The sequence below is a fragment of the Fukomys damarensis genome, unplaced genomic scaffold (assembly GCF_012274545.1).
Source record: "Fukomys damarensis isolate Sample0158 unplaced genomic scaffold, DMR_v1.0_HiC HiC_scaffold_6, whole genome shotgun sequence".
Classification (NCBI taxonomy): Eukaryota; Metazoa; Chordata; class Mammalia; order Rodentia; family Bathyergidae; genus Fukomys; species Fukomys damarensis.
Genome location: NW_022900918.1, coordinates 31,801,511 through 31,815,312, shown reverse-complemented (window position 1 = coordinate 31,815,312; position 13,802 = coordinate 31,801,511). Strand labels below are relative to the sequence as shown.

Below are 13,802 nucleotides of genomic sequence, written 5' to 3'. Positions count from 1 at the left end.
AACTGCTTCAGAAAATGGCAAGGATGGTGAGGTAAGTGTGTTTGAAGTGAGGGGAAATATTTTGCAGGGGATTAACGGTAATGTGTCTTTTACTGTAATTGTTTAAAAATGTAAAACATTCACTTTGGTTTTTTATTATATATACACATCACATGGCATCCTGTAAATACATATACTTGTATGTGTCAATTAAATTAACAAAAAAATTTCCATATATTGAGTACCTCACACCCACTAAGATGGCCAAGTTTGAAAAAGAAACAGAAAATACGTGTTCACTAAGATAGAAAGTGGAACCCTTCTGCATTACTTATAGACTTTTTAAGTGGTTTCTCAAAAAATTAAAAATAGAACTGCTGTATGACCCAGGAATCCCACTTCTGGGGACACATCCAAAAACTTGAAAGCAGGATCTTTAAGGTGTATTTGCACACCCCCAGTCATTACTACATTATTCACAAGAGGTGAAAACGATGCAAGTATCCAGTGACGTACGAACAGGCAAACAAATATTATTCAGCCCTTGCAAAAGAAGGAAAATCTGACTCATGCTATAACGTGGATGAACCTGGAAGACATGCTGAGTGAAATAAACCAGACACAAAAAGATAAACCCTGTGGGATTCCACTTGTATGAGGTATCTAAAATAGTCAAATTCAGGGAAACAAAGCAAAATGGTGATTACTAGCTAGCTGGAGGTGGGTACTGGAGAGTATTCAATGTTGTAGAGTTTTAGTTCTGCAAAATAAAGTTTCTGGAGCTTCATTTTGTCATAACGTGAATGTGCTTAATACTGCTGAACTGTACGCTTAAAAATGGTAAGGTGGTGCACTTTATATTATATAACTTTCACCACAATTTAAAATCATCAAAAAAAGCACATGGAGAGTTGAAATACGAATCTCAATGGGAAAATACATGTATATTGTAATCGCTTCTCAGCCTTTTGGCTAAGATCAAGTGTAATACATGTATACTGTAAATAATAGGTAGATAGATGCCAGATAGATAGATAGATAGATAGATGGATAGATAGATGGATGGATGAGAGATACAAATACTATGTCCATAATCAAGATGACAGTTTTCCTTGGGCAAAACACAAAGACAAATGTTCCGTATGTTCTCTTTTCTCCCAGTAATTATTGCTGAGGATGCCTGTGGCGGAATCAAAGCCCAAGTTAAAAGTCCTCCAGCCCCTACCCACACAGGAGGAAGGCAGCTGTTCCCTGGAGCACCTGTACCGCCAGGCTTCACCCTCTTTTCTGTTAGTGTCCCTCAGCTCCACTTGGCAGCCAGTCTTCCTGACCCCTACATAGCCACCAGCCCCGGATTTTGTTTTCATTTCTATTTGTTTTGATAAAAAGAGTTTCAGCAGCATCTTCAACCCCCCTGTACGGGATGGATTCTGTTTAAACACAACTTTTAGGGCCAGGATTTAGCTCAGTGTTTCTACCGCCTGCCTCACAAGCGCAAGGACGTGAGTTCGATCCCAGGTAAAAAAATAAATAAATAAATAAGTAAATATAACTTTTAAACCTAGAGAAGAAATTGAGTCATAAATCAAACCACAGTTTTTCCCTCTTTTTTGAGACAGGGTCTCCCTATATACTGCAGGCTGGCCTTGAACTCACCGTGTAGCCCCAGATTGGCCTCAGACTCACACAATCCTCCTGCTTCAGCCTCCTGAGTGCTGGGATTGTATTATACCACCACATCTGGCCTTACTGTTTTTTTTCTAAGCAGTGGGATGTTGCTTTTGCCAGAAAAAGGAACTCTGGTTTTCAGCTCATTAGTGAAAGGGTTTAAAGGTGGGCAAATACAGCAATAAGCTGGTAGAATTTGCTTCAATTACTCCTTTTTATCCTTTTCAGACAGACTGAGAATACTAAGGGAAAAGAGATGAGAGCATATCATTTATGAAACAATTTCTTCCCTTTAGCAAATTGATATTCCTATCATACATTCAAAGGCAACCTAAATAAGCGTGCAATGCCCAATAATAAATTATGCTTTAATATTTCTGTTTTAACTCAGTAACTGAAATAAGGAGTGACCAAGAGAAATAGGCTGAAGTGACAGTAATTTGGAGTCAGTCAAGTTCATTCTTACAGAAATTATGCAATATCCAAAAGCAATAATGAGATAAACTTTTCCTTTCTTGGAAATTCTTAAAATGGAATGGATATTCATTTATTTCAGCAATCCTTCAGGATTACCCCATCACATAGGATAATAAAAATTTTTAAAAATATAGTAGTAATTAAAAAGTTGGAAGAGACACTTTATAAAGAAGTCACATGAACAGGGAGTGATTAAAGAGCTCATTATTGAGCAGGGAAAGACAAATTAAAGCCACATGAGAGGCCACCGTATACCTGCTAGAAATGCTGAAATTAAATTACATGAGGATGTGGAGAAACTGAAGCTCATATATTTCTGGTGAGAATGTAAAATGGCATGATCACTTCGGGAAATGTTCTGGGATTTTGTTGTTGTTGTTTTGTTGTTGTTGTTGTTGTTTTATAAAGTTAAACATGAAAACCAAGTAATTCCACTCCTGTGTATTTACCCAAGAAAAATGAAAGCATGTCCACAAAAAGACATGTACAAAAATGTTCATCACGGCTATATTTATAAATCTGAAAACCAGGAGACAAGGAAAACAAGTGTCTGTCCCCAGGAGTTTGGAGAAACAAGCTCTTGTGAGTTCATACACGATGGGCTTGCTGCTCAACAATAAAAAGGAATGGACTTTCTTACACGTGGAACAGAATGCATGAATCTCAAAGTCAGTTTGCTGAAGGAAAGGAACTTTGTACATAAATATTAAGTATTGTTCTTTTCTATTTGTATAAATTTTTACACTGGGTGAATGAAACACAGAGAAAAAAACAGACCAGAGATTGGTGTGAAAGGCCAGTGTGGGGATTTGTTGAAAGGATATCTGAGAGAATGTTCTGGAACAATGGCAAGCTACGTTACCTTGCTAGAAGTTTGGGTCTCACAGATGAGTTTGTTAAAATTTAGTAAATATACACTTAAGATTCACGCATTTCATGTAAACATTACCTTAGAAGAAGTGAAACTAAACAGACTTTGAACTGTATGGTTTATGACTTACAGGAGTATTCAGGGAAAGAGTAGTGATGGCATGTACCCTCAAAACACATCAACAAACAGAGATGTGACAAAGGAAGCGAAATAAGTGAGTAGAAATAAAAAAAAGAGTAGCGTCTTGGTGGTGACCGGAAGGGTATTAACTATAAAATCCTTTCAACCTTACTACAGAGTCAAAATATTTTGTATTTGTAATTTTTACAGACTTTGAGAAATTGTCCTCATGGGTGGTTGTGTTTATATTTGCATCAAATCATATAAAAATTCCCCTTGCCCACCGTGTCACCCCAGACGGGTGGTCACACTTTCACATTTCTTTTTGCCATTTGTTGTTTAAGAAAAAATGTCAGGGTACTTTGGTTTGCTCTTCCCTCCTGTTGCTTATGAACTTCTGTGTTTCTTCCTGTGCTTGAGATATCTTTTGTAACCCACCAGCAGCCCAGGAGAAAGGGCAGATGTCCCCAAGGCCTGTGGCTTCACCTGCTCTCAAGAGGATCGGGTGAGTTGCAGTTCTTCTGCAGAGGAGCAAGCAGGTGGGCAAAGAGGTACAGGTGGATGTCCCTATCCCAGACAAAAGAGACAGGTGCTGTTTATATGTCCGGGGGGTCATAGCGCTCCAAGTTTCATTCATTCTGCTAATACTGACTGAATGCCCACAATCTGCAAAGCATAGCCTACAGATGAAAGATAAAAGAACAAAAGGACAAAAGAATTAGGATGTATTATTCAAAATTACATTATAATTGTAGAAGACTTTCTACTGATAATCCTACATCTTTCTCTTTTATGGGTATCAATGGGCAATTATAACATCATTAGCCATGATTAAACTACCATTTCATACTTTTCAGATTTTCTTATATTAAGCTACACCAATCTGAGCTAATTATCTAAAACCTTCTCTGAAACTATGCTTCTACATATGGAACCTTGGCACTTTGGGCATTTTTTCCACCAGCTAAAGTGGGAAAATTCCTGATCTGCTCTACTATGCCTCCAAAGCTTTTTCTGACTTGAGAATTGTGTTTCTATTCTCATTTAGCTTGGTTTCTTTTTGTGTAATTTAGAAGACCTATTAAGGATTTTCTAATGGCATCTGGTGGAGCCCCCAGGCTCCTCGCTGGACAGGGATTATCAATCTTTCCTGTTTTAAAACATTTCCAAAGAAACACCTTGTGTTTTCTCTATATATCTCCCATTTCTGTTTTTATCATCTGGTTATTAAAATAACTTTCTACTGCCTATCATCTGAAAATGATCTCACTGACCATCTTCATGTACTTTGATGCTGATCACTCCTAAATTTTTCTTCAGTTCTCATGAAATAGTCATTGAAACTTTCATGGTGTAATTAACTTGTGACTTTGAATTTTTTTTTTCTTGGTGGAATGAACAGACTTTGAATATTTCCTATGGTGGAAACACTCTATATTTGTTTCCCATTTAAATAAATGTTTCCAAATTCAGGCATGGAAGAAATATCATCTAAAACTAATCTTTATTCTAAACCTCATCCCAGCAGACAGGAGAAAACTCAACTGCAGCCTTGGGGCTTTGCTTACTCCTCCTCCTGTACCCCCTCAGGACAGAGTTCCTGACTTGCAGGCAACATCCAGGCACCGGGAGGCCTTGCGGGGCCACGTCCATGTCCTGGCTGAGTGTCAAGTTGGGATGTCTGCTCAGTGACTTCTACCCCCTGCTTGGGTGAAGCTGGGGACCACAGGAGTGGCAGGTGCCTGCTGTCAGGGAGGCCACAAGCCCCTCTTTCCATTTTTAATCTTTAAACTGTTTTTGTGATGCTGGAGATGGAACACAGAGCCTCATACATTCTACGCAAGTGCTCACCATTTTGCTCCACTCCCAGCCCCTCTGTTTGCCTTTAGGTCAAACAAAATTCATTCCCTTTTCTCCTTTCAGAGGCTCTACCTCTTGTTCCTCTGTGGTCACAGAACCTAATGAGGGTCTTAGCTTTCGAAAACCTGAACATCTCAAAACATGTCCCAGCTTCTTTCCTGGTCACCCCATCAGGAGCAAGCTCACCTGTCTCCCAGGAAGCCAAAAAATGCTGGACCAAAACCCACTCCTGCCTTAGGGTCTCTGTCATTGGACCAAAGGGAAAAGCCACTGAATGAGGTCTGAGACTTCAGAATGCACAGGACACAGGGACAACTCAAAAGGGTCTGGGACTTCATCATTCATCAGAGGAAGCCCAGGAAGAAGGAGCGGGTGGCTCAGAGAAGGGGGCTGAGAAGAGGCCTGAAGGAAGTGAGGAAAAGGAGGCCATTTTTAAGAAGCAAATGCTGTTCATGAGGTGGCTCAGAGGAAGTTGGACCCCAGCCAGGCCTCTCTTCAGGACGGAAGAAGCCAGAGCAGGCAGATGCCCGGTACCCAATTCTACTCCATGTCCCATCCCCATGTAGATTCCACCAATCAACTGAACTTTTGAATAAAAAACAACTTATAGGGCCAGGGCTTTGGCTCAGTGGTTCCGCCGCCTGCCTCGAAAGCACGAGGACCCGGGTTCAGTCCCTGATGCCAAAACAAACACACAAACAAACTTGTAATTTCCCCAGAATCCAGTGAGTTCCTTCAGAGAGAGGCAGGGAAGAGGTGTTTGGACAATACAGCAGCACTGCTGACTAAGGCCTGAGCCCATTTCATTAGTTCCCCAGGCTGCTGGAACAAACTACCACAAATTAGCCCCACACACAGCAGTCCATACCTGTAACCCCAGCTACCTGTGAGGCTGAGGCAGGCGGACCATAAGTTTGAGGTGAGCCTGGGCAACTCGGCAAGACTGCCTCAAAATAAAAAAATAGAAAGTGTGGGGCTGTAGCTCAGTGTGGGGCCCTGGGTTCATCCCCAATACTGAGAAAAAAGAAAATCAACCACAAATCACCACAGACTTAGTGGCTTAAAGCAATACAAATTTGTAATCTCACAGTTCTGAAGGCCAGAAGTTTTAAAACTTAAGGTATGTTGTACTTATACAAATACCGAATAGTTTCTCTGGTTTGAGAAACTAAAAGTGCAAATAAGGATCAAAATGTATGCTTGATAATGTGAAATAGGAAGAAATGGTCCAAAGGAGTAGGGGAAGTGAGAGGGGAAGGGAAAGGAAAAGATGTGAGAAAAGGAAAAAATGGAAACAAAGTCTTTGTAAATAGGGAAGGGTGGAGGAGTTGAAGGGAGGGCAGGGGAATGGGGAAAAAATAACCACGATAGATTATGTAAAGGTACAAGTTCCCAATGATGAATGTAACTGTATTGTATACTTAAAATGTACCAATAAACTTAATGGAACCCCCCTCCAAAAAAAACTAAGGTGTGTCGGTCACTAAGGCTGCCTTGACCGGAAACTCCAGGAGAGACAATTTCCTACTTTCCCAGCAGCCTTCCCTCCCACCTTTTAACTCTGACTTCTGCCTCTTTCCTCACATCAATTCTTCTCTCTTTGACTCACCTGCCTTGCTTTTATAACTCATAATATAACTGTGGTTACACTGGGCCCACCCAGATCATCTCTATCTCAAGACCCTTAAGTCAGTCCATCAGCAAAGTCTCTTGTGACCAAGGAAGGTGACAGTGACAGGCTTCAGGGATTAGAACAGGGACATCTTTGGAGAAGCCATAACTGTACCTAACACATCCACCTTCTCCTAAACTTCCTGTCCCCCTATGGGAAGAAAAAGTTCACTCAACCATTAACTACATACCTATTGGGTGCCTACTGTGTGTCAGCTGTTATTTTAAGCACCCAAAGCACAGCAGTGAATACAGCATTCAAAAATTCTTCACCTCAGAGAGCTTATATTCTAGCACAGAGGAAAACAGAATATATACACTATATAAGCAAACTCTGTAGTAATTGAGAGGATAGCAAATCCTACAACAGAATAAATACTAAAATGGGGTAGGAAGGGAGTGTGCTTGGGGCCTGCAATTTTGGATAGCGTGGCCAGGATGCTCTATGAAAATGATCCATTCTGGAAAATTCCAGGATGAAGTGAGGAAAAAAATATGAGAAATATCCATATTTATGGGAAATGGCAGAAGTAGCTGTGTGGATGGATATTCTGGAAAGAGCAGTCTAGGCAGGGAAGGGGTAGCAATGGGGGGCTTGGGAGCCAGGGCTGGACTCACAGAAGCTGTGCACAAGAGGTGAAAGGTAATAAGAGGCCTCGGCTTGACTCAGAGTGAGTCAGAAGTGATCCAAACAGAGCTTTCAACAGAGGAGACATGGCCTGACCTGCTCCACAGGACCTCTCCAGTGGCCATGTTGAGATCTGACTATGGGTGAAGTGGGAGTCCAGACAAGGTGTGAAAGCGGCCTGACCCAAGGTGGTTGAAGTCCGGATAGCCCGAGATGGCAAAGCCAAAGGATGCTCTGGGGACAGGGAGCATGCAAAGAGGACTGACTCTGAGCTTTCCGGCAAGTGAACAAGTAGAGTTGCCATTGATAGAGTTGGAGACAACTGGGGAGAGGAGCAAGTTTGAGGGGACGGAGCTGCTTGGTGTTGACCATGGCTGAGGCTGTTTTATCAATTCATTGTCCAAGAGGAGGGAACAGGAGGCAACTGGACATAGTTCTTAAGGAACAGGCACAGAAGTTAAAAAATTCGAAGTGGTTGTGGACTGAATGTTTGTGTCCCCTCAGAATTTATATGTTGAAGCTCTAATTCCCAAAGTGATTGTTTTTGTACGTAGAGCTTTCCAGAGGTGAGTAAGGTCAGATGGGGCCGTGAGGGTGGCCCCTCGCAATGGGATTCGTGCCCTTATAAGAAGAGGAAGAGCTCTCTGCCTCTCCTCTTTTTTCTCCCTCTCCTCTCTCTCCATGTGCACACCTTAAGGAGAGGCCACTGAGGACACAGTGAGAAGGTAAGAAGAGGGCTTTCACCAGAAACCCGATCCGCTAGCACTCTTGATTATGGACTTGCTAGCCTTCAGGACAGTGCCAAAGACATGTCTATTGGGTAAGCCACATGGTCTAGTATTTTATTATGGCAGCCTACACAGATGAAGGCAGAATTTAATACAAGGTGTGATCAATATATACAGTGAATGTATAAATTTTAAAAAACGTTATTATAGTAAATGATACATCCTTTGAAAGAGGACTCCAGAAAAGCCTCAGAAAGTGTGAGAACAATAGAATAAGTGCATTTTAAGGGAGGGGGATTAATGACAATGTGTCTTTTATAATAATAAATTTATTTATTTGTTTATTTATGGTACCGGGGATCAAACTCAGGACCTCGCGCTTGCAGAACTACTGAGCTAAATCCCCAGCCCTATAGTAATAAATTTAAAAAACTTAAACATTCACTGTATTTTTCAGTCAACTTTGTAGAATTGTAGGCAGCATTTAGAGGCTAGGACCTGATAAGTTACCATTAGAGCGGATGACAGTAGTCAGGCAAGGACTGAGTCTTCAGGGCTCTTGTGGTCAGAGGTCAGGAAACAGAGGAGTGAGCTTTTTAATTGGATGCTGGTCTAAGGGTCTTCAAATGTGAGAGCAACCTTCATTTCTTCAGTTCTTCACTTTCAGGACCTCCATGACAAAGTATCAAGGGGGCTCAGACAGAAATTTGTTTCCTCCCAGCTCTGGAGGCTGGAAGTCTGAGATTAAGGTGTCAGCAGGTAGCTTCTCCCGAGGCCCTGTCCTGGGCTCACAGAAGGCTGCACCCTCCCTGTCTTCCCTCTCTCTCTGTGTCTGTGTCCAAACCTCCTCTTCCAAGGGTGGCAGTCCTGTTGGATTAGAGCCCCTCTGATTACTTCATTTACATTTAATGACCCCCTTTAAAGACCCTGTTCCCAATACTATTCACATGGCCTGGGGGTTTAGCTCAGTGGTTCTGCCGCCTGCCTCATGAGTACAAGGACCCCAGTTTGATCCCCAGTACTGGGGTTGGGGGGACCATCACACCCTAGGTTAGGACTCCAGTCTAGGAATTTTGGGAGCAAAAATTGGGCCCATAACACTGCATCAAGAAAAGTAGTTTTGCCGGGGATTTAGCTCAGCGGTTCGGGGGCCTGCCTTGCAAGCGCAAGAACCCAAGTTCAATCCCCAGTACCAAAAAAGAGAAAAAGTAGTTATAAAACTCCTCATTTCCTCCCTGAGTGAGACGGAGGTATGCTAAGCCCTTCAGGCTCCAGCCTTGCCTGGTAAAGGGGCCCTGTCTTCTAGGGGCACACGTAAGAAATGAAAGGCCACCAACCTGGCCCTTGGTTCCTGGGCATGTCGTTCAAAGGCCAGGGCTGTGGGATGGCAGCCACCCAGTGGCTGTGAAGGTGTGACCAGGGTCAGGAGAAGGTGAGACACAGATGTCAACTCCTCAGCTCCACAGCACCAAAATACTGTCCTGCGACTTTTGTGGAGGAGGTGATTTTTGTTTATTCTGCCTTTGTGTGGGAGTCACAGTAGATTCACTATCAGAAATGCCTGAGAAACTCAAGTCCTGTGAGGAAGACGCACAAACCAGGGTGGGTTCATTTTTGTCGCGCATTTTGGAAAATCGCTTAGCCTCTCTACCTTGTCATCTTGTCAGTAGGTGGGCACAGCACCCTTTGCTCTTGTGTCACCTCAACTGATTTTTTTTTTCTACAGCGTAAAAGTGGGGACTCAGACAGCACAGCTTAGAGCCGTTGGGACATGGAAACGTAGGCCAGGGGCCAATGAAGTCGGGACTCAACTTTGTGCTGGGTCATGGAGGAGACCAGTGAGTCCTGGAAGTCCCTGGTCCCAGGAATACGAGAAAGTGGCATTGGAGAATGGCATGGGGACAAATGGAAATACAAAGGAAACCAAACAGAAACAGACAGAAACTCCGGAACCTGATCTCAACTTTATAATCCTGGCCAGAAGAAAAATAAGAAGAAAACCCAGAGGTTCAATAGAAGAGATCAGATTAAGGAAGTTCCTAAAATAGGCACTGTCTTATTAGAGTTGGAAAATTTGACATTTACAAGATAGAATGTAGTAATCTCCTTTTACCCTTAGTCTTACTTGCCACGGCTTCAGATAATCCGGATCGATTGTGGTGTGAAAATACTACATGGGAAATTCCAGAAGTAAGCAATTCGCAAATTTAAATTATACACCATTCAGAGTAGCGTGATGAACTCTCATACCACATGCTCCGTCTTGCCCAGAATATGAGCCGTTTTTTTTGTCCAGTTTCTCCACACTGTCTACACCACCTCCTGGTTAGGCGCTGAGCAGCCATCTAAGCTGTATCACAGTGGTTGTGTCTAACAAACTCTTATTTTATTTAATAAATGGTCCCAAAGTGAAAGAAGAGTGATCTGGCAATTTTACTATGGTCTATTGTTATCATGGTTTTATTTCATTATTAGTTATTATTGTTAATCTCTTACCAAGCCTAACTTATAAACTGAACCTTATCATATAAATGGTTCAGTGCTATCCATGCTTTCGGGCATCCCAGGAGGTCTTGGAACAAATCCCCCTCAGATAAGCAGGGGTGACTGTAATAGAAACATTTGAAAGAGACTGTTAAGGGTTTCCATTAAAACCAGATGCTCTAGAAGATTAGATCAGAAAATGAATATTAATTCTTTTAGTGGTACTAGGGATTGAATCCAGGGCTTTGGACTGAGCTACATTCCCAGCCCTTTTAAAAAATGCTTTTATTCTGAGACGGGGTCTTGTAAGTTGCTAAATTACCCAGGCTGGGTTTGCACTTGAGATCCTTCTGCTTCAGCCTCCCAGAGTGCTGGAATTACTGGCATGGCACCACCGTGTCTGCTTTCTTTTTCTTTTAAAAAATATATTTATATTAAATCATAACATTTTCTTAAGACAATATAAAGAACAAAAAAGAAATGTATGAAAAGCACTTTTGCTACTTGCAAAAAGACACTGTGTAGAAGCATAAATGATAACTATCGCGATGAACCAACACTGCTAGAATATTTAGAGTTTTTGCAGGCCACAGGAGCTTCCCCACCCAGCTTCCCCATCCGCAGCCAGAGTTTCTCTCAGGAGTTGCATCTTGGCTCTGTCGCAGGCTGGCGGGGTAACCTTGAACATCTAACCTCGTTTCTCATCGCCTTTGTTTCCCGTTGTGTGGAGATGCAAATGGCTTCGTCATGTGACTTTGGGAGGATGAATGAAACCACACAACGGAGCCTGGAGGGCAATGAAACATCCTTCTTTCAGGATGGGGGATAATGAAGGAGACGGGAGGGAGAGGAAGGAGAAGTAAGGGGGCTCCTGCTAGGTATATGTACCGATCCCCCACCCTGAATGTGTCACGCATTGCAAATGTGTGCTACCAGAAAAGGGGAAAGAGGAGGAAACGGAAAGGCACAGAAGTCCAAGGAGGCAGCAGCTGACTCAGTGCTGGTCTCTCTAAGCCCTTCCCCTCGGGGTGTCCTTGTGGCTGTGCCCACACCAGCCCCAGCCTCTCCAAAGGTGCCATCCAAGTCCACCCACCCAGGCGGCATCTGAGGGGCCTGAGAGGGGCGCCCCCTCTGGTACCTGCCCCCGGAGTGGGACGGGGAGGAGCCACACGGTCTCCCTCTGTCTTTCTACACCGGCAAGGGAGACGGGGATCCCTGTCAGCCACTGTTCTCCCACGGAAACTGGAGACAGCGTGTTGCCTGCCACAGATATTCAGAGTGCGGCGGAGGCCAGGGACACAAAGGGCATCCGTCCCCTGGGGCTGCTGTGACACAGTGTCATAGGCTGGGTGGCTCTCAACAGCGGAAACTCACTATCTCTTCTGGAGCCTGGAAGCCAGAAATCAAGCGTCAGCAGGGGCCGGCTCCCGCTGAACGCCTCTGTGTCTCTGTGTCAGCCTGTGGGATTCACTGGCAACCCTAGGCCTCCTGGCTTGTAGGCACCACGTATCCCTACCTCTGCCGTCATGTGTGCTCCTGCCCGCCCTGTCGTTCTGCATCTCTCTCCTTTCCTTATGAGACTGCCAGTCACGTTAGATCAGACCCACCCGAACCAAGAATGACCCCATTTCAACTTCATTACATGGGCAAAGACTATAGCTGCTCCTAGACTGACTGTGCAGTTTTGTCTTGTCACCACAAGCTAAAAAGACTATAAGTTAAAGATGTGTTTCAAGCTGGATATAGTGGCACATGCCTGTAATCCCAGCATTCTGGCAGGCTGAGGCAGGAGGATTCCATGTTCAAGGCCAGCCTGCACAATTTTGAGACTTTGTTTCAAAGTTCAAATAAAATAAAGACAAAACAGGCTGGGTTGTAATGCAATGGAAAGGTCCTATGTTCTATCCCCAGTATTATTTTAAAGATGCATTTCAGAGCTGAGTGTGATGGCATAGGCATGTAATCCTAGCATTTAGGAGGCAGAGGCAGGAGGATTGCCATGAGTTCCAGGCCAGTGTTGGCTACAGAGTGAGTTCAAGGCCAGCCTGAACTATGCAGCAAGACCTTGGCTCCAAAAAAAAAAAAAAAAACCCAAAACTGGGCTGGGGATTTAGCTCAGTGGCACCACACCTGCCTTACAAGCTCAAGGTCCTGAGTTTGATTTGCAGTACCAAACAAAGAAACAACCCCAGACAAAAACCAATAAAATAAAAAATTAAAACAATTAATGCCCTATCCTCCACAACATCCTTGCTCAGCAGCTCAGCACACTGTAGGGTGTTGCTCGTTTCCCTGGTGACTGCAGGACTGGGTGGGGGCTGCACTCGCTGCCACTGTCCAGCACCTCAAGAGAGGCTCGTACTGCACAGAAGCAGCCTGGGGAACATCCAAGCCTGAAATTGGAAGTACAGTTTCTACTGCACTAGAATCTCTTCTGTGCCATCATAAAGTGGGCCATTGCAAGTTGGAGATGATCTGTTTCCAAATACAGACATATTCGTAGGTTCCCAGGGTTAGGGTTTCAACCTGTCTTTTTGGGGTACGTAATTCAGCCCAAAGGATTTCTTCTCCTCTCTGCTGTGAACCAGAGCCTGATTCCATCTCTATGGCCTAACTGCAACCTGCAGGCTCCAGTAATGAAGTCTGTTGTTACACAAGCCCATCAGAGATGCTTTCCAATTGTATTGTTCAGAGTCCTAATTAATATGCTAGACATAGTCCGACCTCATTATTGTTTATTCCTGTCACATCTGAGTCATAATGCAGCTTGTAAATTTTCTCTTGAAACGCTGAAGGGATGGGAAAGGACAAGGACTAAAGCACCTAACAAGACCCAGGTTTTGGGTCTGGTTGTCATTGCTGGCACCAGGTTTTAAGGGCCCATTTTACTTTAACTGAAGATGCAAAAGAGGTCATTGCATTTTAAAATATGTTGTTTATAAAACACATTGCAGATGAAGAAACTGATCTGGAAGGCTATCAACTTGCCCAAACTCAAATACAGCAAGCCTGAGACAGGAAGTAAGTTCTCTTCGTCCCAACTGACCACATCCCAGGACTACTGACAATTGTGACTATTGAATTTCCCATTCAATAGTAAGCCAAAACACTGATCTATTACTTTCAAATGTCTTTTGATGAAATTGTCTGGTTTTTCAATGGTACACAAAGAGGCTCTGTACCAGCCACTGGATGAAATGTTCCAGGTACAAAAACCACCCCAGTGTCCTGACATCCCTGCCTTACAAATGCACAAAGCAAAATCACTTTTATCTTTAGAAAAGCACAGACAGACTGTAATTCAGTCAAGGTCCCA

The 13,802-nt window shown here is 43.4% G+C and overlaps 1 long non-coding RNA gene across 1 annotated transcript; it reads left to right on the top strand.

Annotated features, from left to right (window-relative positions):
* LOC104848546 lies at positions 1 to 3,704 on the top strand. Its single transcript, XR_776442.2, has 3 exons — positions 1 to 31; positions 3,128 to 3,209; positions 3,557 to 3,704. It is a non-coding gene; the product is annotated as an uncharacterized LOC104848546 (long non-coding RNA).
* Positions 3,705 to 13,802: the final 10,098 nt, after the last annotated feature.